General features: G+C 40.2%; 1 protein-coding gene across 8 annotated transcripts in view; it reads left to right on the top strand.

The window, feature by feature from the left end:
• Positions 1-21996, top strand: part of LOC114656994 (uncharacterized) — a 229653-nt gene that overhangs the window by 55605 nt on the left and 152052 nt on the right. For 3 of the 8 annotated variants that reach the window (XM_051932298.1, XM_051932296.1, XM_051932297.1), the window contains exon 1: positions 19656-19790. The exons of 1 other annotated variant lie outside the window; for it this stretch is intronic. The gene's annotated coding sequence lies outside the window, so the exon portion shown is untranslated. Of the gene's footprint in view, positions 1-19610; positions 19791-21996 lie in introns of those variants that run through there. 4 more of the 8 variants (XR_007935902.1, XR_007935901.1, XM_051932295.1 and 1 more) reach the window with 2 other exon arrangements.

The following is a 21996-nucleotide window of genomic DNA, read 5'->3' as shown; positions in this document are numbered from 1 at the left end:
ACGTAGACTCACAGGTGTTATGGTCTTTACAGTTTTATTTCACACTTCTTTCACAATTTTCTTTTCCACGTTGTGCTTTAGACTTGAGTAGAAATCTTCTTCTGATGATGGATTTTCATTGAAGCCTTTATTTAAAGACTTTATTGAGAATTCAAGCAAAATGGCACCTTATATTGGCTATTTAAAAGATTACAATATGCAAGCTTTCGAGGCAACTCAGGCCCTTTCTTCAGGCAAGATGGAATAGAGACACTGGAGTTCCCTGTGTCTATGTAAACACTAGGACAAGTAACAACATTGGAAAACCTTTAAGTGAAACATCTTAGATATAAAAAATTAATAGACCTCTTCAGGCTAAGATTTATTTAGCAAGAGAGAAGAACAATGCATGGTCAAGATCTTCTGATAAGATTTTTTGAAGTTTCTGATGAGTTTTTCAATACTATGTGGGTCTGTAGACAGGTTGTCTGTGTCAGTCCTAGAGATGCAAACAATCCTCATATCTGGCCATAAAACTCTTGTATCTATTCAAACCATGTTGTAATGTGTTAAATTTTAGCATGATATTAACTTCCCATTCCGTCCTGAAGTTGCCCATAAGCCGTGTGAGTTTAAAGTCACTCTCACAGTGTCCATGGCTGTTGAAGTCGGCTGCTACAGGAACATCTGTTTGCCATGCCTGATGTGGAACGGGTGTAAATTCATTCTCTGGCAGATTGTTTGTCCAGTTTCTCCCACACAGAGTGAGTGCAGTGTCAGGACATTTCATGCAGAGAATTAGGTAGACCACATTAGATGATCTGCAGGAAAATGATCCCTTTATGCAATGTTCTAGTCAGCAGTGTGGTATAACTACATGATCTGTATTATAAATGTGAACACACATTTAACTTCTTTTCTGTAGGCTGGCAGATGTGCCTTTTTCTATTGGTTCACTTAAGGAGCTTTGGACAATTACTGTAGTTGCTGCAGATTGGGTGGAGCACATCCTTAAACCCCTCGCCTGCAATACAACCAGCTACATCCGGGACACCAATTTTTTCTTAAAAAAACTGTCTGGTATAGGCCCCTTACCTAAGGGAACCTTACTGGCCACAATGGATGTTGAGGCCCTTTACACAAACATCCCCCATGATGATGGCATTTTGGCATGTGAAACATACCTTAAACAACATGACTTACCCACAGAGTCAGTTATACAAATGATAAAATTCACTCTGACACATAATTTATTGTCATTTGGACAGGACTTCTACTTACAACAAATGGGGAATGCAATGGGCTGTCGGTTTACACCTCACTATGCAAACCTATTTATGGCAAAATTGGAGGAAGATTTTATGTCAATATGCATCTTAAAACCAATGTATCTCCATTACATAGATGGCATCTTCATAATCTGTACTGCCAGTCAGAAGGACCTCCTCCATTTTCATAATGAATATGATTCTTTCCACCCCAACATAAAGCTGAAGCTGAATTACTCAAAAACAGAAGTCAGCTTCCTTGTCACCACTGTTCAACTGAAAGATAACACCTTTATAACTTCTGTTTTTCACAAATCGACAGACAGACGGACCTATCTGAGAAGTGATAGCTTCCACCCAAAGCATACAGTCATATGAAAAAGTTTGGGAACCCCTCTCAGCCTGCATAATAATTGACTCTCCTTTCAACAATAAAGATAACAGTGGTATGTCTTTCATTTCCTAGGAATATCTGAGTACTGCGGTTGTTTTCCCGAACAAAGATTTTTAGTGACGCAGTATTTAGTTGTATGAAATTAAATCAAATGTGAAAAACTGGCTGTGCAAAAATGTGGGTCCCCTTGTCATTGTGCTGATTTGAATGCCTGTCACTGCTCAATGCTGATTACTTGCAATACCAAATTGGTTGGATGAGCTCATTAAGCCTTGAACTTCATAGACAGGTGTGTCCAATCATGAGATATAAAGGTATTTAAGGTGGTCAATTACAAGTTGTGCTTCCTTCCCTTTGACTCTCCTCTGAAGAGTGACAGCATGGGATCCTCAAAGCAACTCTCAAAAGATCTGAAAACAAAGATTGTTGAGTCTCATGGTTTAGGGGAAGGCTACAAAAAACCATCTCAAAGGTTTAAACTGTCAGTTTCAAGTGTAAGGAATGGAATCAGGAAATGGAAGGCCACAGGCACAGTTACTGTTAAACCCAGCAGGTCTGGCAGGCTAAGAAAAATACAGGAGCGGCATATGATCAGGATTATGAGAATGGTGACAGACAACCCACAGATCACCTCCAAAGAGCTGCAAGAACATCTTACTGCAGATGGTGTATCTGTACATCATTCTACGATTTAGTGCAATTTGCACAAAGAACATTTTTATGGCAGGGTGATGAGAAAGAAGCCCTTTCTGCACTCACGCCACAAACAGAGTTGCTTGTTGTATGCCAATGCTCATTTAGACAAGCCAGATTCATTTTGGAACAAAGCGCTTTGGACTGATAAGACAGAAATGGAGTTATTTAGTCATAACAAAAAGTGTTTTGCATGGCAGAAGAAGAACACCGCATTCCAAGAAAAACACCTGCTACCTACTGTCAAATTTGGTGGAGGTTCCATCATGCTGTGGGGTGGGCTGTGTGGCTAGTTCAGGGACTGGGGCTCTTGTTAAAGTCGAGGGTCGGATGAATTCAACCCAATATCAACAAATTCTTCAGGATAATGTTCAAGCATCACACAAGGTTATACCCCCAAAACAACAGTGTTCTGTGGCTAGGGATCTGCACTGGCAATCAGAAGGTTGCCGGTTCGAATCCTGTAAAATGCCAAAAGGGACTCTGCTCTGTTGGGCCCTTGAGCAAGGCCCTTAACCTGCAATTGCTAAGTGCTTTGAGTAGTGAGAAAAGCTCTATATAAATGTAAAAAAAATAATTTAATTTAATTAAATTACAAAGTTGAAGTTACGCAGGGGTTGGATATTCCAACAAGACAATGACCCAAAACACAGTTGGAAATCTACAAAGGCATTCATGCAGAGGGAGAAGTACAATGTTCTGGAATGGCCGTCACATTCCCCTGACTTGAATATCATCGAAAATCTACGGGATGATTTGAAGCAGGCTGTCCATGCTTGGCAGCCATCAAATTTAACTGGAGAGATTTTGTATGAAAGAATGGTCAAAAATACCTCCATCCAGAATCCAGACGCTCATCAGAGGCTATAGGAGGACAGCGTCTAGAGGCTGTTAGATTTGCAAAAGGATGCTCAACTAAGTATTGATGTCATATCTCTGCACCTGTCTAATTTTGTTATGATGCATATTGCAGATTTTCTGTTCATCCAATAAACTTAATGTCACTGCTGAAATCCTACTGTTTCCATAAGGCATGTCAGATATTAAAAGGAAGTTGCTACTTTGAAAGCTCAGCCAATGATAAACAAAAATCCAAAGAATTAAGAGGGGTTACCATACTTTTTCATATGACTGTTTAAGGCGCTCCATTATTTTCAGCCAAACAATATGACACAACCGTATTGGCTCTGACCCGACAACCGGGATAAACAACTGCAGGAGCTTAGTCAAGATTACATCACACAAAGTTATACCCCCAAAACAACAGACACTCAAATAAAAAGAGCTACTGCCATACCCAGAGACAACCTTGTGGAATATAAAAACAAAGACATCAAGAACCGCATCCCCCTTGTTGTCACCTATAACCCACATCTTGAAGCACTTAGAAAAATTATAAAAGAACTTCAGCCAATGCTAAACAAGGACGAAACGCTGAGAGATAGATTTCCGGAACCTGCCCTCCTGGCATACAGACAACCACCAAACCTTCAGCAACTAATTGTCCGAAGCTCCCTAAGTGAACCAACAGAAAATGGCACATCTCTCTTCCTACAGAAAAGAAGTAAAACGTGTGTTGACATTTATAATACAGACCGTGTTGTTATACCACACTGCCGAATAGAACATTGCATAAAGAGATCATTTTCCTTCAGATCATCTAATGTAGTCTACCTCATTCTCTACATGAAATGTCCTGACACTGCACTCTATGTGGGAAGCATGGCAACACAGATGTTCCTGTAGCAGCCCACTTCAACAGCCATGGATACTGTGAAAGGGACTTTAAAGTCACAGGGCTTATGGGCAACTTCAGAACACAGCAAGAGAGAAAAGAATGGGAAGTCAAGCTCATGCTAAAATTGAACACATTACAACATGGTTTGAATAAAGACGAGAGATATTATGGCCAGATGTGAGGATTGTTTGCATCTCTTGGACTGGCACAGACAACCTGACTGCAGACCCACATTGTATTGAAAAACCCATCAGAAACTTCAGAAGACTTTGTTGGACAGTTAATTTATCAGAAGATCTTGACCAGACATTGTTCTCCTTTTTTGCTAAATGAATCTTAGCCTGAAGAGGTCTAATAATTTTTTACATTTAAGATGTCTCACTTAATGGTTTTCCAATATTGTTATTCGTCCTAGTGTGTACATAAACACAGAGAACTCCAGTGTCTTTATTCCATCTTGCCTGAAGAAAGGGCCTGAGTTGCCTTGAAAGCTTGCATATTGTAACCTTTTTAGTTAGCCAATAAAATGGGGTCATTTTGCTCGACTTCTCATAATGGCTAACACGGTACAACACCCTAGTATTTAAAGAATTTAAAACACTTTAATGTCTTCCTGTGATGCCATTTTGTTTTGTTGAGGATGCCACCTGATGCACTTGTTTTATGAATCCCTGAAAACGAGTCGACCATTTTATGAGTGACGTGTGTCTCAGGACAGAAATCTGTGGCCACGGTGATTCAAAAAGTAGTTTTGAACAAAATGGATTCAAATAGATTTTGTTCCATAGAGGTATCGATTTTGCGAATTTTGTTTACGCTTCCTGAACTGCAACACAATAGGGGAAGGAGAATATCCATGTTATCAAGAGGATTGAATCTCTCATTTACTTCCATGTGTAATGGGCAGAACAGTAATGCAGAATTTCTGGAAAATTCTCCTACAGGTTAAAGCTGATGGTCATCTACAGGACATAAATATTTACCTGTCTTGCTAAAGAGTCGCCTGCTTTGAATAGTCAGACTGCTTTGATTTAGTATCTCATCTACACACAATGTGGGGATACAGAACTGTCTGCTCCCTTGGAAAATTAACGAGTTCTGGGGACATTGGTTTCTAATCAAGTACTGAAAGTAAATGTGTTTACACTATTTGTTATGCAGAGGAAATTGGCTTGCACCCTTGTTTTCACTGATTGCCATGTTGATCTATGCAGAAATTGAAGCATATATATTTCTGGGAAAAGGAGAATTAAAAAAAAGAAAGAAGTATGGTCTAAGACTCGGGACTGCTGCCTGTTTCTTTTATGCTTTTCACCATATTGCTGTGGCTACACCCTGTAGCAACAGTGGCTTGTACCTGGCCCAGGTTCCCCTAGACCCTGAGGCCGTAACAATGTAATACAAGATTGGCCTAAACCAGAAGACTGTAACTACCGCTCAGCATTGAGAATGTCACGTACTGGCCATACCAGATTTGTGGAAGATGCTTTGTAGGCAGAGTAAAAGAGCCCAGAGAATGTAATCCTAAGCTTTGATGGCCACAAATTGGGCAGCCCTGCCAGAAGAAGAAGACATTGCATTTATATAGTGGTCTTCAAGACACTCAAAGCACTTTATATAGAGAAGGGGGTGCCACCTGAACCACTACCAATTTGTAGCATCCACCTGAATGATACCGTGGCAGCAATTTATGCCAGTTTGCTCACCACATGTTAGTTATTAGGTGGTGAAGGGTTGAGAGAGATAGACAGGTAATTAGAAACAAAGGATTAGAATGACCAGGCCAGGGACTAGAATTTAGCCAGGACATCAGGGTATAACCTACTCTTTACAAAAGATGCCCAGAGATCTTTAATGGCCATAGAGAAATTAGGATCTTGTTTTTACGTCTCATCCTAAGGAGAGTGCCATTTTTTGCAGTCACCGCGTCCCCGTCACTACACTGGGGCATTGGGGATCGCATACATAGACCATAGCGTAAGCGTCAACTGCTGGCCACGTCACCAACACCTCTTCCAGCAGCAACCCAATCTTTCCCAACCAAGTTCTGGCATGGGCCTGAACAGGCTTAGCTTCATGTGGATAACCTACTGTGAAGTGCAGGAGGTATGGCTGCCGGCTGCTGCCATCGGTGTTTTGAAAACAGAACAGTTTCCAAGTAAGGCTACCACACCTCAGAGTTGCTTTCTTTATCCCACTGAGTAAGCCTTTTTTCTACTTTCAAACAGTAGGGCAGAGCCCAAAGTCATTCTAAAGGAAAGGGTGGCACCACATTCCTTCAAATGAAAGGAATGAATCAGTGGGCTAACCATAAAGGCAGCTATCAGCTATCTTGTAGGGTGTTGCATTTAATCTATGAAGAGCATGATGAGTTTTTTTATAGATGGGAATGAATGAATAAGTAAATGAATGAACTGACCTGAGTTTCAAGGCTGGAGAGTCCTGTGTTGATTACTTTACTACTCCTCTGGGTGAACAGATGAACCTCCTCCTGATGTTTTTATGGAGTCCAAGGTTGAGCTGTCTGGCAAATATTAATATCTGCCTTGTTTTAACTTTTACACTTCATTTTATTTGGTAATAAAACAGAACACAACACAGTCAAGAAAACAGGAATAACATACTGTAGCAAGTTTGATGTTATGCTTCAAAAACAATTCATACTACCCACCTGACAAAGACAGCCTGATGAACCAGAGATCATCTAAAATTGAGACCACATTTTGAAACTGTCTTTTCCGTAGAATATAAAACATTTGCTTTCTAATTCGCTAGGGTGTAAAGTAATCCATGTATTTTATTTTCCTAGACTTTCAGTCATGATGCTGTTCAGTTTATGCTGTATATGGGAATACTCCAAAAGACCATACAGACAGCACAAATGACTCTTGTTGCCTATGATCAGACAGACAGAGGCTACATCCACATTACTACAATTTCATTTAATAAACGGCATTTTAAATGAAGATAGATAGATAGATAGATAGATAGATAGATAGATAGATAGATAGATAGATAGATAGATAGATAGATAGATAGATAGATAGATAGATAGATAGATAGATAGATAGATAGATAGATAGATAGATAGATAGATAGATAGATAGATAGATAGATAGATACTTTATTAATCCCAAGGGGAAATTCCCATACTCCAGCAGCAGCATACTGATAAAGAACAATATTAAATTAAAGAGTGATAACAATGCAGGTGTAACAGACAGTAATTTTGTATAATGTTAACGTTTACCCCTCCGGGTGGAATTGAAGAGTCACATAGTATGATGGAGGAACGATCTCCTCAGTCTGTCAGTGGAGCAGGATGGTGACAGCAGTCTGTCTCTGAAGCTGCTCCTCTGTCTGGAGATGATCCTGTTCAGTGGATGCAGTGGATTATCCATGATTGACAGGAGTCTGCTCAGCGCCCGTCACTCCACCACAGATGTCAGACTGTCCAGCTCCGATCCATGCCACCAGGTATGAATCTGCTCCCATCTCTGTCAGCTTGTCCTTAAGGAGCAGGGGTTGGATGGTGTTGAATGCGCTAGAGACGTCCAGAAAAATAATTCTTACAGCACCACTGCCTCTGTCCAAGTGGGATAGGGATCGGTATAGCATGTAGCTGATGGCATCCTCCGCTCCCACCTTCTCCTGGTATGCGAACTGCAGAGGGTTGAGGGCATGGTGGACCTGTGGTCTCAGGTGGTGAAGTAGCAGCCACTCCATGGTCTTCATCACATGTGATGGCAGGGCGACAGGCCTGAAGTCATTCAGCTCACCAGGACGTGATACCTTTGGGACTGGGATGACGCAAGATGTTTTCCAAAGCCTTGGGACTCTCCACTGTTCTAGGCTCAGGTTTGAAGATGCGCTGGACAGGACTCCCCAGCTCCAACGCACAGGCCTTCAGCAGTCGTGGTGATACTCCATCTGTACCCACTGCTTTGCTGGCACAAAGTCTCCTCAGCTCTCTGCTTACCTGGGCTGCTGTAATTGTGGGTGGGGGGAAACTCTCTCCTATGCTGGTATCAGCAGAAGGATGGGTGGAGGATGCAGTACTCTGAGGTGAGAGCAGGTTAGGGTGGTCAAACCTGTTAAAGAAGTTGTTGATCAGGTTTGCTTTCTCCCTGTCTCTCTCGATGGAGGCACCATGCTTCAAGCTGCAGCCAGTAATGATCTTCATCCCATCCCACACAATCTCTGTCCACACTAGTGTCTTCACATTGTTTATGAAAGTAATCCCAACCACACTAAAATGACCATAAATGCATATGACATAGATGTTCACGTACACGGGGCAAGCACACATCGGTGGAAAACTCTTTGAAGGGACCCTAACCCTGCAGACCTCTGGAGTTATCATAAAACTGTAATGACTAGTATATTAGTCAAGTCATGTGGCTTCATTATCTTACCACCCATACAACGTATTGCAGCATACAGTGGCATGAAATAACACAACCGCGAAGCAACATAGACATAAACACAAGAGAAGTGAGAGTCAGGTAAAAAAAAATGATACTATACTATAAGATAGATAAATACATCCTGTGGCCAGGTGTGGAAATGACAGCTCAGGATGCAGCGAGGGAATTTTGGGGCGTTAAACCAGGTTGTTGATTTTATTAGCCAGAAATGCCAAAATAAACAGAAATAAAACAAAACTACGCTTGTTGGCGCACATCCCTTCAGCGGGAATCTCAGAATAGCCACAACGGTTGCAGTGGCTCTAGTGGAGTTCTGTCCCATTGTTTGCTTTGGCCAGCAATGACACCTCCTTCTGGGACATCTTGGGATTTTATAGCTGCTAAACTGGAAGGGGCAGGGTCAAATGCCTTCACCATGCAGCGTCTTAGCACTGTGTGAAAAGAAGGAGATGACAATATTAGTGGTAGCACCCCCTCTCATCTTGGTGGGTAATTACACCGCTCGACCGATCCTCCAAGGAGGTCCTTTGACATGCATGTGTGACAAAACATATGTACAGAATAGGTGAGTGAATAGATAGTAATAATTTAAAAGAGACAGTGTAGCAGATGGCCAGTGCCCATGCCCGGCTGGGACACCTCTGAAATGGGAGGACTGGGAGAGAGAGTGTGCTCAAGGCCTTATCCTGCTGGGTTGCTATGGCACCACTGATTCCCCACAGGGCACGCTGGCAATTGGAGTTTGGTGGATCAGCACTTTTGGGTTCTGGAATGCTGTCAGAGGGTGCTGCAGGGACTCTCGAGCCCTATGTCATTGAACTCCCACCTTACCCAGAAGTGCTTCCGGTCCAAACCTGCGGGATATCAGAAGAACTCCCAGGGATTACATAAAAGGAGCCAGCTGCCACTGCTCCAGGAGCCAGAGTAGTTGAGAGATGGAGGACAAAGATAGCTGGAGGAAGGAGGAGGCAGAAGGAAGAAGTGAAGAAGAGTAAAATAGTGTTATTTGTGCTTATTTCAATGTGCTTGCTGGTGGGAAACAGTTAAGGAAGTGTTTTCCACAAAATAAAATCCTTGTGTGTTGATGGACTTATTCTTTGTGTCTGTCTGTGTCAAGTTTGGGGAGCTGGAGTGCCCCCTGCAGGCCACAATAGTAATAAATAAATAGCAACAACAACTCATAATAAAAAACAAAAGTAGTAACAAATGTTCCACATATAATAAGCTACTAGGAACAGTTCTGAGGGCAGGCGGGCAGCACAGAGTTCAGAGTCCAGATAGCCTAGGAGAGAACCTGGCAGAACTTGTTCAGATGTTACAACACCTTCTGCCCGATGGAAGTTAACTAGAAGTTAACTGGTTTAAGTTAGGACAGATAGGTCCCATATGATCTTTTCTGCTGTTGAAGGGCCTTATGGTCAGAGACCCTTTGGCACTTTTGTCTTTAAGGGTGTAGATGGATGGACGGAGGATGGTTGGTCATTTTCCTTACAGGCTGTTCAAATATGTACTGGCCAGCGCTAAACAAACCACAGTGAATTGCACTAACGCTCTTGGTTTTTCTGAATTACTCAACACATCCCTGTGACATAACGGTGTTAGGCAATTTCAATGTGGTATTTTCTTCAGCGGATTTCACAAAAGATTTCGCTGTTTCCTACCAACAGAACCTACGTGGGCAGCATGGGGTGCAGGGCATAAACTGACGATTGAGGAGGTGCCACTCCACCACAGGACTCGGTCACACACGCAGTGACACTCAAACTGGGCCACTTTTTAGCCACCAAATAACCAATCATGATAGTCTTTGTGATGAGGGAGTAAAGTCTGGTGGTGGTGCCTAATCTTGGACAGGCACAGGTTAATAAGTCACCTTTATGACATATTAGATCATGAGTGGTGAAGTGAGTGCAGGTGAAGAAACATCTTCTGTGTCAAAAATGACAGCTTCCAGGGATAACAACTCCGTAAAATTCCTGTCTTGTAAATGAACCTGAAATATATGAATGGACGCTTAGAATTTGGCAATGAGGACTTGTAACGTGTTTCTGCATACCAGGATGACAGGAAACGTTTCCAGAAACCCGCAGAAGGTCAACAACTGTAGAATTGACTCTTACAATGCCCATTGATGGCAGACCTCTTTACCCAAGGTGGCTTGCAACATCAGTAAACATTGCTTGGGTGATATTATTATTTTTCGTTGTAAATGATAATGAAACACATGCAGTGTTTGTGTGTGTGTGTGTGTGTGTGTGTGTCTGCCATGGTGACAAAGTGGTTAGAACTGTAGCCTCACAGCTTAAGGAAATTGGAATAGCATCGCAGTATGGTTCCAGTTTGGGAAGAAATGGAGAGTTTGCTAGCAGACGGCTACTGGGTATTAGCGGGTATCCCGTCTGTGCATGTGTGCTGACGCTCCTCAATGACCATAATTTGGAAGCCAAAAAGAGAGACAAGACAGTAGAGGACATCAGCAAACACATGGTGTGGTGGAACAGAAGGTACAGGCAGAGCTACTGCTTGCAAAATCAGCAGCTTCTGACTTACAAAGTACTGATGGGTTTTGGTTTGTTGTTGTTGTTGTCTTGTTTTTTTGCACTGCATTATACTCAAGTTATTCTATACATATTCACAAAACAAACACACCATGCGCTGTCTGAAGGATTGTGGGAAATTTTGAAACATGATAGCATTTATTTATTTCATTTAAGGGAACACAAATAAATTTCATATTTCCACCAGACTGACCATTTGCAGACTATTTGTCCAGAAAGAGTAAAATAGCTTGTAACGTGAACGTCCGTCCGTCCCAGCAAACTGTGGGCACAAGGCAGGAACAACACCTGGAGAGGGCGCTAGTCTATCACATGGTACAAACACACACACACGCATACAAACACACTCACTTACCGGGGACAATTTAACAATCTCGCTGATTCACCAAACACGAATGTCTTTGGACTATTGAAGGTAACTGGAGCACCAGGAGGAAACTCAAGTGGGGAGAACATACAAACTGCTTGAAAGGCGACTGCATGTCTAAGTAAACAATGACACTCAACTGGTATCTAAAAGATGGGCTTTTTTTCTTTTGTTTTTGATTTGTGATTTTCTTTCATAGAGGGTCTGTCATTTTTTGTGCTCATTTCAGAAAACAAAATATATTTTCTAAGTTGTGCTTATTTACACACACTTTGTCAAATGACCTTATTAAATTACACCATAGCGAAATACCCAAGTATTAAAATGGGCTTCATGGTACAGTGGTAAGTCCATCTCTTTCTGTCGCTTCATGTATTTACAAACCTCTGTTCACCAGATATGCCAGCTCTTACATCCATCTTTCTTTGTGCTTCCCGTTTCCTTTGTTCATCGAACATTGCTGCCCTCTTGTGAAGACTGGGTGACATTACACCACACATTGTACGGCTTTAATATACAGTATACTGTATACAGTATTCAAGTTGTGCTACCCATCTAAGATGGGTTGAAATTTCAGTATTCAACATTGTAATAGATTCCACATCACACGGAAAGAGGTTAGGGGGCAGCCGCCCGTATACTTGAATTTGGCCGCCAAAAATAGTGAAGGTTGTGGTTCAATGTTACAAATTTCAGTCCAGAACAAGAACAAAGCAAACAGACAAACATGGTGGTTATATAGTGGGAAACAGGAAATGATGTCACCAGACTGGAACTGGAAGTGACGTCCTCGGGGCCAGGGCCAGAAGTCAAGTCAAATCAGATCAAAATTTATTTATAAAGCACAATTTAAAAAAAACACCAATATGCCGTACAATAAGATCAAAAATATCAATAGTAAATCAATAAACAAACAAAGAAAATTACATAAATATTAGAACAAATAAGTTAAAGGAACCAATTAGCAGGTGAACAATTAACAGAAAAACAGTGAATATAAAAAATTAATAAATTGATACCAGAGTTACTTATATGCAGTTAAAGGCAATGGAAAACAGGTGTGTTTTAAGTCTTGATGTAAATATTTGGGTTGATGATGCTGACCTAATTTCAACTGGTGGAGCATTCTATAACTTTGGTGCTAGAACTACAAAGGCACGATCACCCCTAGTCTTCATCTTAGACTTTGGCATGACCAACAACTGCTGTTGAGAGGAACATAGGGAGTGGACTGGTGCATACAGGACCAGCAACTTGGCCAGATAAGATGGGGCAGCACCATTCAGTGACTTAAAAACCAAAAGTAAAATTTTAAACTGAATCCTAAATTCAACTGGGAGCCAATGAAGTGAGGCCAGAACTGGGGTAATGGACACAACTTTCTGAGAGCCAGTAAGAAAACGAGCAGCAGCATTCTGAACCGCCTGCAGCCGAGAAAGATGAGATTTACTGATTCCAGAATAAAGAGAATCACAATAGTCGAGGCGTGATATAATAAAAGCATGGCATACCTTCTTCAAATATGAGTGTCCCAGAAATGGTTTGACTCTAGCAAGCAGTCTAAGCTGGAAAAAGCAGCTCTTTACAGTGGATTAGATCTGTTAATTAAAATAAAGATTGAAATCAAGGATAAACCCAAGATTTTTGACGTTGGGTTTGCAAAACATAGCTAATGAGCCAAAGTAACGTGGCAGGGACCGGAAGTGACATCCTCAGGGCCGGGACCAGAAGTGAACCCACAACCTTGTGTGTTAGTAGTGACCTATATTTATTTTATTATTTATACATATTTTAAGGCTTTATAAACCCTTCCCACACTGTTATAAACCTTTCTCACTCTCTTGTTAACCTTTCCCACACTCTTATAAACACTTCCTATGCTCTTAAACACTTTCTACATTCTTAAACACCGCAGACCAACACTGCACACTGCACGCAGCGATCAGACGTCAATGTGTCTGCACTCGCTTTGTGAAGGGGGGCAGCTGAACTCACGCTGAGCAGAAATGGACTTTGTGCTGCTTCTGCCAAAATGACTGCTTGCCGCTCTGCGCGTTCTGAAGGAGGTGGAGGAATGGGGGGGGGGGGGGGGGGGTTGGGGGAGGGATTGGGGTGTGAGGGCTGAACGCATGTTCGCTCAAACCCCCCCCCCCCTTCCCCGGAGGCGCAGTAGCTCCTGCCACTTCGCATTGTCAAGGAGGTGGGGAGCTGAATGAACGCTAAGGAGAAGTGGACTTTGTGCTGGCTTTGTGCTGCTTGTCGCTCTGCGTGTCAATAATTTAAAAGCCTGTACAATCAGGCTTTTAGGTGTACATCACCTATTTTCCTGTCTCACTGTCTTATCTTGCATGAAGTTAAAATGTTTTATAATAGTGAGATGTTACTCCTATCCTTAGCCCGACATCCACATATCATATGTGTTAACAAAGTGTGTTTTATAAGTTTACATGTGTTTGAAGCATGTGGGATGGGTATTTTAAGGCTTAAACTATAAAAATGTTTATTTATATGGTCTTTCTATATCGCGGATTTTCTCCTGCTGCTGATGGTTCTGGAACATAACTTCCGCGATAGGCGGGCAATCACTAAAAACCCGCGAAGTCGTGAATCCGCGAAAAGTGAACCGCGAATTAGTGAGGGAATACTGTATAGGCATATCTGCAAGCAGTATTGTAAAATGTTTTCAAATGTGAAAAGGGTGGCTTTTTTTTCTCTTTTTGTGAGTATACAATATATTTAAGGTAAAGATTATCTCTTTTTCTGAAATTCCACTGGTAACTAATTGTTTAATTAGCCTTCGTATCCATATTACAATCAGCCCATCCACCTTCCAAATGTGCTTATCCAGAGGGTCATGGGGGGAGCTGGAACCCATCCCAGAAAACACCTGAACATGGCGCCAGCCCTTTGGGTGAAAACACACAAGTTACGCGGATTGGCGTCTCTAAATTGGCCATTGTGTGTGTGTGTATGTATGTGGTGTGTGTATGTGTGTGTGTTCGTCCAGTTATGAGAAGTTGGAAGGTGAATAAGCTCTTAGTAACAGTAGCATTGGCAGCTGTCCAGAAAAGTGTATTAACTCCACCTGAGATTCCATTTGAAACAGCGCAGGTTTTTGTTTTTTTTTTTGCTGTTTTTTTCCTCCAAGAGGACATGAACTCTTTGGATCATCTCAGTAATCAGCAATCAACTTAGAAACACACGCTGTGCAGGGGTGATGCAACGTCCGTCCTTGATAGTGCAGAGCGATTTCGAAAGAGGGACACGTCGCTGTGTTTCACCTTCACAACCCAATGTGCAGCAGGCGACAGCCCTTAGTGTAACACCAAGCGCTGAGGCAGTGCGTGGGTTCAGATCCCGCTACTGACACTTCACCTGCCTGTCTTCCAATGGGTTAAAGGCTTCAGACAACTAGATAGATAGATAGATAGATAGATAGATAGATAGATAGATAGATAGATAGATAGATAGATAGATAGATAGATAGATAGATAGATAGATAGATAGATAGATAGATAGATAGATAGATAGATAGAGTGAAAGGCACTATATGATAGATAGATAGATAGATAGATAGATAGATAGATAGATAGATAGATAGATAGATAGATAGATAGATAGATAGATAGATAGATAGATAGAGTGAAAGGCACTATATGATAGATAGATAGATAGATAGATAGATAGATAGATAGATAGATAGATAGATAGATAGATAGATAGATAGATAGATAGATAGATAGATAGATAGATAGATAGATACTTTATTAACCCCAATGGGAAATTCACATTCTTCAGCAGCAGCATACTGATACAATAAATAATATTAAATTAGAGAATGATAATTAGAATAGGAGTGCATGTCTACAAAAAGTCCCTGATGTTCGGTTGTATATCACCTAGACATTTAACGCCGAGAACTCTTTTCGACGCGGGTAAAGACGGAATAGCGACGAGGACGAGCGATCCATCCACTGCACCTACAATGCTAAGTAAGCCTGCAATAGCAAGAAACCCCAATTTTAGCCTCAAGCATTGCATCATTGTTATTTCTACTATCTATCTATCTATCTATCTATCTATCTATCTATCTATCTATCTATCTATCTATCTATCTATCTATCTATCTATCTATCTATCTATCTATCTATCTATCTATCTATCTATCTATCTATCTATCTATCTATCTATCTATCTATCTATCTATCTATCTATCTATCTATCTATCTACCTATTCCGAACAGTGTTTGGCGGCCAGGGGATTGCGCGTTTGTTGGTCGCAGATTACTAGAAGAGCGGGTGTCCTTTCACGAATATCTGCTCACTCCAGGTTTGAACTACCCAAACCACGGCTGAGGAGAGATAGAACACCACTGACCAAAGCGCAAGTGCTGTTATGAAGGGCGTTCTGGGCCTTGCAGAAAAAATTATTTTTTGCCAACACCTCTATATAAGCTGGCGTAAGTTCACTCCTTTAATGTCGATTGTTGCTCTCTTTTATTATTGCTGCTCGACACTGTTCTTTTTTTACAAAGAAATCGCGTCACGTTTATGCCCGTTTGAATAGACTTTCGAAGGATACGATATATTTTATATATTAGTCGAAATTTCAATAATAATAATAATTGTACATATCCAGCGTGTCAATAATATTTGACTTTTGAAATACGTGGTGATCGATTTTCCTGCTTTTGACAGTCTGATTTTCAGACTTGGAAGCGATGAGCCCAGCAAAGAAAGTACTGTAGCTGCTCCCGAAGGTTTTCTTCTGGTACAGATGAGACCACGCTCCGACTGATGTTTAAAGAGTATTTATTTGCTCTCTCTCTCTCTTTACCGCTCTCAAACACCGTGGAAAACTAAAATACAATAAAACTAGTAAATTAAACAATTAATGAATTACACAGGTGTCAGGATAACAAATTAAACCTACCGTGTGTGCCTTCTGACCAGAAATTCAGGAGTCTTTATTACAGTCTCTCTGATACTTCACTTCTTCTTATCTTATTAAAACTAAACAGCTCAGCGTCCATTAAGCGTGTCACTATGTGCCCTTCCGCTCCTTTCTCTGACCTTATCATGTGACCACTGCGCCCTTCCGTTCAGACCAACTTTGCAAACTTATGTACAAATATCCATCCATCCATCCATCCATCCAGTTTCCAACCCGCTGAATCCGAACACAGGGTCACGGGAGTCTGCTGGAGCCAATCCCAGCCAACACAGGGCACAAGGCAGGGAACCAATCCCGGGCAGGGTGCCAACCCACCGCAGGACACACACACACACACCCACACACCAAGCACACACTAGGGCCAATTTAGAATCACCAATCCACCTAACCTGCATGTCTTTGGACTGTGGGAGGAAACCGGAGCGCCCGGAGGAAACCCACGCAGACACGGGGAGAACATGCAAACTCCACGCAGGGAGGGCCCAGGAAGCGAACCCGGGTCTTCTAACTGCGAGGCAACAGCGCTACCACTGCGACAAATACATTGATTATAATATAAATAAAATTTCAATTAGAAAAACAGTTATCATCAACAATAAGATTGCAACACAACTATATGATATACAATATAGTTTACAAAATATATTTTACAAATTCAAACACTAAATTTACATATATACACACACATATTTTGCGACAGGTACAAGTACTTTGAACTTGTTAATTAAATGTCAAATAACGAAGTCCTTCGGGAAACACGCAAAACTCACTATTTCTATACCCACGTCGTTCGTTAGCCCTTTCGTTATTCGCTACGTTGATTGTTTTCTGGAAACGTACCCCGGATTGGCAAAATACCAACGGAGTCATGTTATATGGACTCTGCTATATGGAATAACACAGACTAAATAGCTTACACAACTTTTAATTTTACTGATTCGTCAACATATTAGGGAATTTTTCAAAGCCCAACGAACACATTTCACACGCAAAGAACCTATCCCGGAATGCAATGCTTATACGAGGAACCAAACAGTCAAGTCAGTTACCAGTAAAGCGCCAGCAGAAAACCAGTACTAGGAGTGCATAACTTACATTATTTATTTATATTGACACATCAAGCTATTATTATTGTTGTTGTTGTTGTTGTTTGTTTATTTATGACTCTTCTTTTTCCACTTCTATGTGGGGTCCATGTTTTACAGGTTTTAGATTATTATTATTGTTATTGTTGTTAGCGAGCTCTGCCTCTCTGTGATAAAATGACAGGCAAAAGTCCAAATAAAGAATGACGTTAAAAATAACGAGTCGGTTTACTTTGTTAATTTACCAACAAGATTAAGTATAACCTTAGTTACCAAAGGGTTCCGAAAACACTCTTTAATTAACGAATGATCGGGTAACGGAGTATTATTAAACCTTACAAAGCACCCCAGATTAATAGAGTTCAGGAATTGACAGTTGGCCGCAGATGGTTTAGTTTTCGGTGAGGTACAAATGCGCCCGACGACAAACGGGCGTGCGGACGCTGATGTCGAAAAAAACGGGATACAAAAACACCAATTTAAAATAAAAAGCAATTTCTTTATACTTGGTGAGTTAAAGAGACTGCAGCTAACCCCAACCCCCCGTGCTCAATGCCACTCACTGGCCAGAACAGACAAATCTGTTTCAAAGAAACAAAGTCATCTCTTTATATTACCTATAACTTATTCATTAGCCAAAGAGAACAAAACATGGCAGTTCACTTTGAGGTCATGCATAGATTGCTGTAAATTACGGTTACATCCTAATTTATTACATGCAAGAGTGTACAGAGTTTATTACCAATTTAAAGAGTCATCAGGGCATCACATTCCTAAAAATAAGCCTTTATCAGCATACACACACAAGACCAGTTTAAAGCAGTTTCTATAGTTCATTACTTTAGTTACAAAGAAATTACATTTAATATCTTCATTAGATTTTTTTTAGTTAGATAAATAAATCCTTATTTATTAATCCATAAGGGACATGTTTCTTATAGTTTTAAGCAAGAATTCAGAAACTATCACATTGATTTATAATATCACAGGATGTTCTGTTAGTACCAAGAGATCAGCATTTTCTCATAAAATAATGCAAGTTATGTAATAATTCTGTGCACAAGGTTTATTCTTTTCTACCTAAACGAAGAACAAATCATATAGAAGTAATAAATCAAATAGCTCTCTGCATCATGATTAATACAAAATACAGTCCTTGGTATTTGTGAGTTAAATACTTATAATCATTACAGTTAATAATGTTTTTTTCTTCCTCAGGCGTCATTTCGATCCGTTTGTCTTTCATTTTTATTTGGGTCCCCTTTGAGATCATGCTACACCCATGTCTATTGCTTAAAAATACATAACATTTCGTGATTTTTAATTGTTTAACATTTTTTCTAGTAATACTTTTTATATAGAAATAATCGTAAAAGCATTTAAATCTTAAAGTGTCAATACATGATAGGAAGTTAACTAATAAGGCAGCGTTCCATATGTGCGCATTCACGTGAGGGGTTAGAAACACAAAGATAAAGGGAGAATGTTTCGATGCATGCTCAATAATCCAGGTAAGGAAATCCTAGAAATTTGATTCTGTTCATCTGGACAAAGTTTTTAAGTGGCAGAAATATTTCGAGACTTATCCAAGTCTCTTCCTCAGTCTGAGTCTCGAAATATTTCTCCCACTTAAAAACTTTGTCCAGATGAACAGAATCAAATTTCTAGGATAAAGGGAGAATCTCCGATCCTGTGCAAACTTTAAAAGAGAGAGAGAGAGAGAAAGAAAACACATCCCCCCTTCATTTTCATTTATGGACGCTCTTCTTGCTAACAAGTATCTCATATCCTGTCCTGAAGATGTCGACCTGTTGGACAGCTCCGGTAAAGCTTCCGAGGACTTTAATCTGTAGCACCTGTAGCGTAGCCGCCATGTCCGCATCGGTGCGCCTGTTCTTTTAAACAAAGAAGTTCGCTTGATGATTCCGCAACGGCTCACAATTTAGAGTAAGAGAAATTAAATAAGCAAGTAACGGAACGAGTTGTGTAATCCTGCGGTGGGAGTTAACTTTGTCGCAGAGCCGCAGACTCCCTATTTTTAATTTTTTTTAACTTTATTTGCATTTATTTATTAACAGACAGAAAGAAAGCAAGGATCGGGACACCGCCCTGTGTGTGTGTGTGTGTGTGCGTGTGTGTATTTTTCCTGAAGGGGGCGGATTATTTCATGATCGTTTAGGCAGTTTGTGGCTCACTAAAATGAAGGGAGGCGGGGGTACCGAAAAGCACCTGCTCTGACTCGCTCGACTCATTTGAACGGTGATTGCTGTTCTTCTGTAACAGGTGTGAGGGTGGGCGCCACCGCCACCACCTGAGGACTTATACCGGTAAGCATTTGTAATTATTATTTTTTATATTTTAATTTATTTTTCTTTTATTTAACTGTTTAAAACAAGATTAAAGACTCATTTCTATTCACTTGCATTCCGTGACCTTCAGTAATACTGATGGTTTCCTCATTGTGATTATGTAACATTACTTCTATTTATTATTTATTTTATTTATGTTCATTTATTTTATTTCTATTTATGTTATTCATGTTAATTGTATGTTTTTCTTTAATTCTATTATTGTAAAGCACTTTGGCCACAGCATTTCGATGTTGTTATAAATGTGCTATAAAATTGACATTGACATTATTAATTGAGGACTCTGACAATCTTCATCCCGCAATTAAATCAAAATGCAAGATTAACTGCTTTTCAAACGAAACTCGAAATTGGGTGCTTTCAACTGATTCTTAGTTGAAGCAGAGACCTTGAGGACCTTTAAAGAAGTATCTGAGGTATGGAGACAGGTTAGCTAGTAGTTAAAGAAACGGGCTGCATGGACTGCAGGGTCTCCTCTCGTCTGTTAAATGTCTTATTTTCAACCAATCGCCAACAGTCACCCGTGTCTGATAATCTCATGTGTTTTGTTATCCTTAAGTTCTCCATATTAAGGTCTAATTATTGGTGCATTTTGCTTGCTTTCGTTTTGTCCTATTTCCTCTATTTTAAGAAAACTCAAACAGGGTTGGCTGCCTATAAAACAAGTATGAGCCTGCAGGTATAACATGTTTTTACAGAGTTCAGGTTATTCAATAACTGAAAGACAGTTGAATCTCAATTGTCGGGATTCAGTTGAATTGATTTTTTTTAACAAAAGTAGAGTGAAATCCGACCACATTTCAGATTAGGGTGAAGAAAATGTTGCGAGTAATTCAGAGAATTGCTTGTACCTTTTATTCTAATGGCTTATAGGCTTACTCTGTGTTTATGTAATATATGTATCTATTTCACATGCAGATTATTTGAACTGTATACTTTATAACATTCTTGTCGACAGTTTTTGGATAAAAATGACACATTTGTGTACTAATTTAATAATCTTGAAGTATTTCTTCCGGGTGTTGAGCTCTTTATAAAAGACTCGCGATACAAATGTCATAGATCTGCAGCCGTTCGACAAGATCATTAAACTCTTCAACACATGCCTGTCACCATCAGATTGCTTTTTACCCCTCACTGAGTCGATATGCTCATCAGTTGTCATTGTCATTATTTATTCTTCCTCTAATCGACATTCACATAGGATCTTCTTCTTGTTTCGAGACACTGACGCCTGCAATCAATCAATCAACTTTATTTAAAGAGCAGAATCACCATGCAGCATGGACCCGATACATTAGAGGAAGAGAGAAGATATAAAGTAAGCAAATAAAAACAGAAATTAAAAATAAAACATCAATGTTGAAGGAATAATCAATAATACAACTGAAATAAAATGGCATTTAAAGTTAAAGTAGGTCAACAAGTAACAAAATAATAATAATACGAGGGACGTTCAAAAATCTTCCGCACTTTTTTATACTCTGTTTATTAAGAATTTCAATTGCAAATTACATCACTTTTCTATAAAGTTACTTTCGTTTTTGATACAATTTTCACAGCGTCGTATACCAACTTTTTAATGCCCAATTACTACTCCTCCCGCCTTCACCGTTTCCAACGAAAATATAAAAGTGCGGAAACTTTTTGAACGTCCCTTGGACATACATTCATACATACATACATACATACATACATACATACATACATACATACATACATAAAAACTACATGAAATGTGAGCATAAATATATAAATGTGTCATTCATGTGAGCTCAACTTATGGGCCACAGGGGTTGAGTTATGAGGAAAGATGAAAAGAGCTGAGCCTTTACAGATTAAACAAAAGAAGATTAAGAGGTGACATGATTGAAGTGTTTAAAATTATGACGGGAATTAGTCCAGTGGATCGAGACGGTGACTTTCAAATGAGTTCATCAAGAACACGGGGACACAGTTGGAAACTTGTGAAGGTAAATTTCGTTAGGAAGTTTTTCTTTACACAAAGAACGATAGACACTTGGAATAAGTGACCAAGTAGTGTGGTAGACAGGAGGACTTTAGCGACTTTCAAAATTCGACTTGATGTTTTTTTTTGGAAGAAATAAGTGGATAGGACTGGCGAGCTTTGTTGGGCTGAATGGCCTGATCTCGTCTCCAGGGT

This window comes from Erpetoichthys calabaricus, chromosome 9, assembly GCF_900747795.2.
Source record: "Erpetoichthys calabaricus chromosome 9, fErpCal1.3, whole genome shotgun sequence".
Taxonomy (NCBI): Eukaryota; Metazoa; Chordata; class Cladistia; order Polypteriformes; family Polypteridae; genus Erpetoichthys; species Erpetoichthys calabaricus.
Note: the sequence above shows the minus strand (reverse complement) of the source record. Positions and strands in the feature narration are given on the sequence as shown.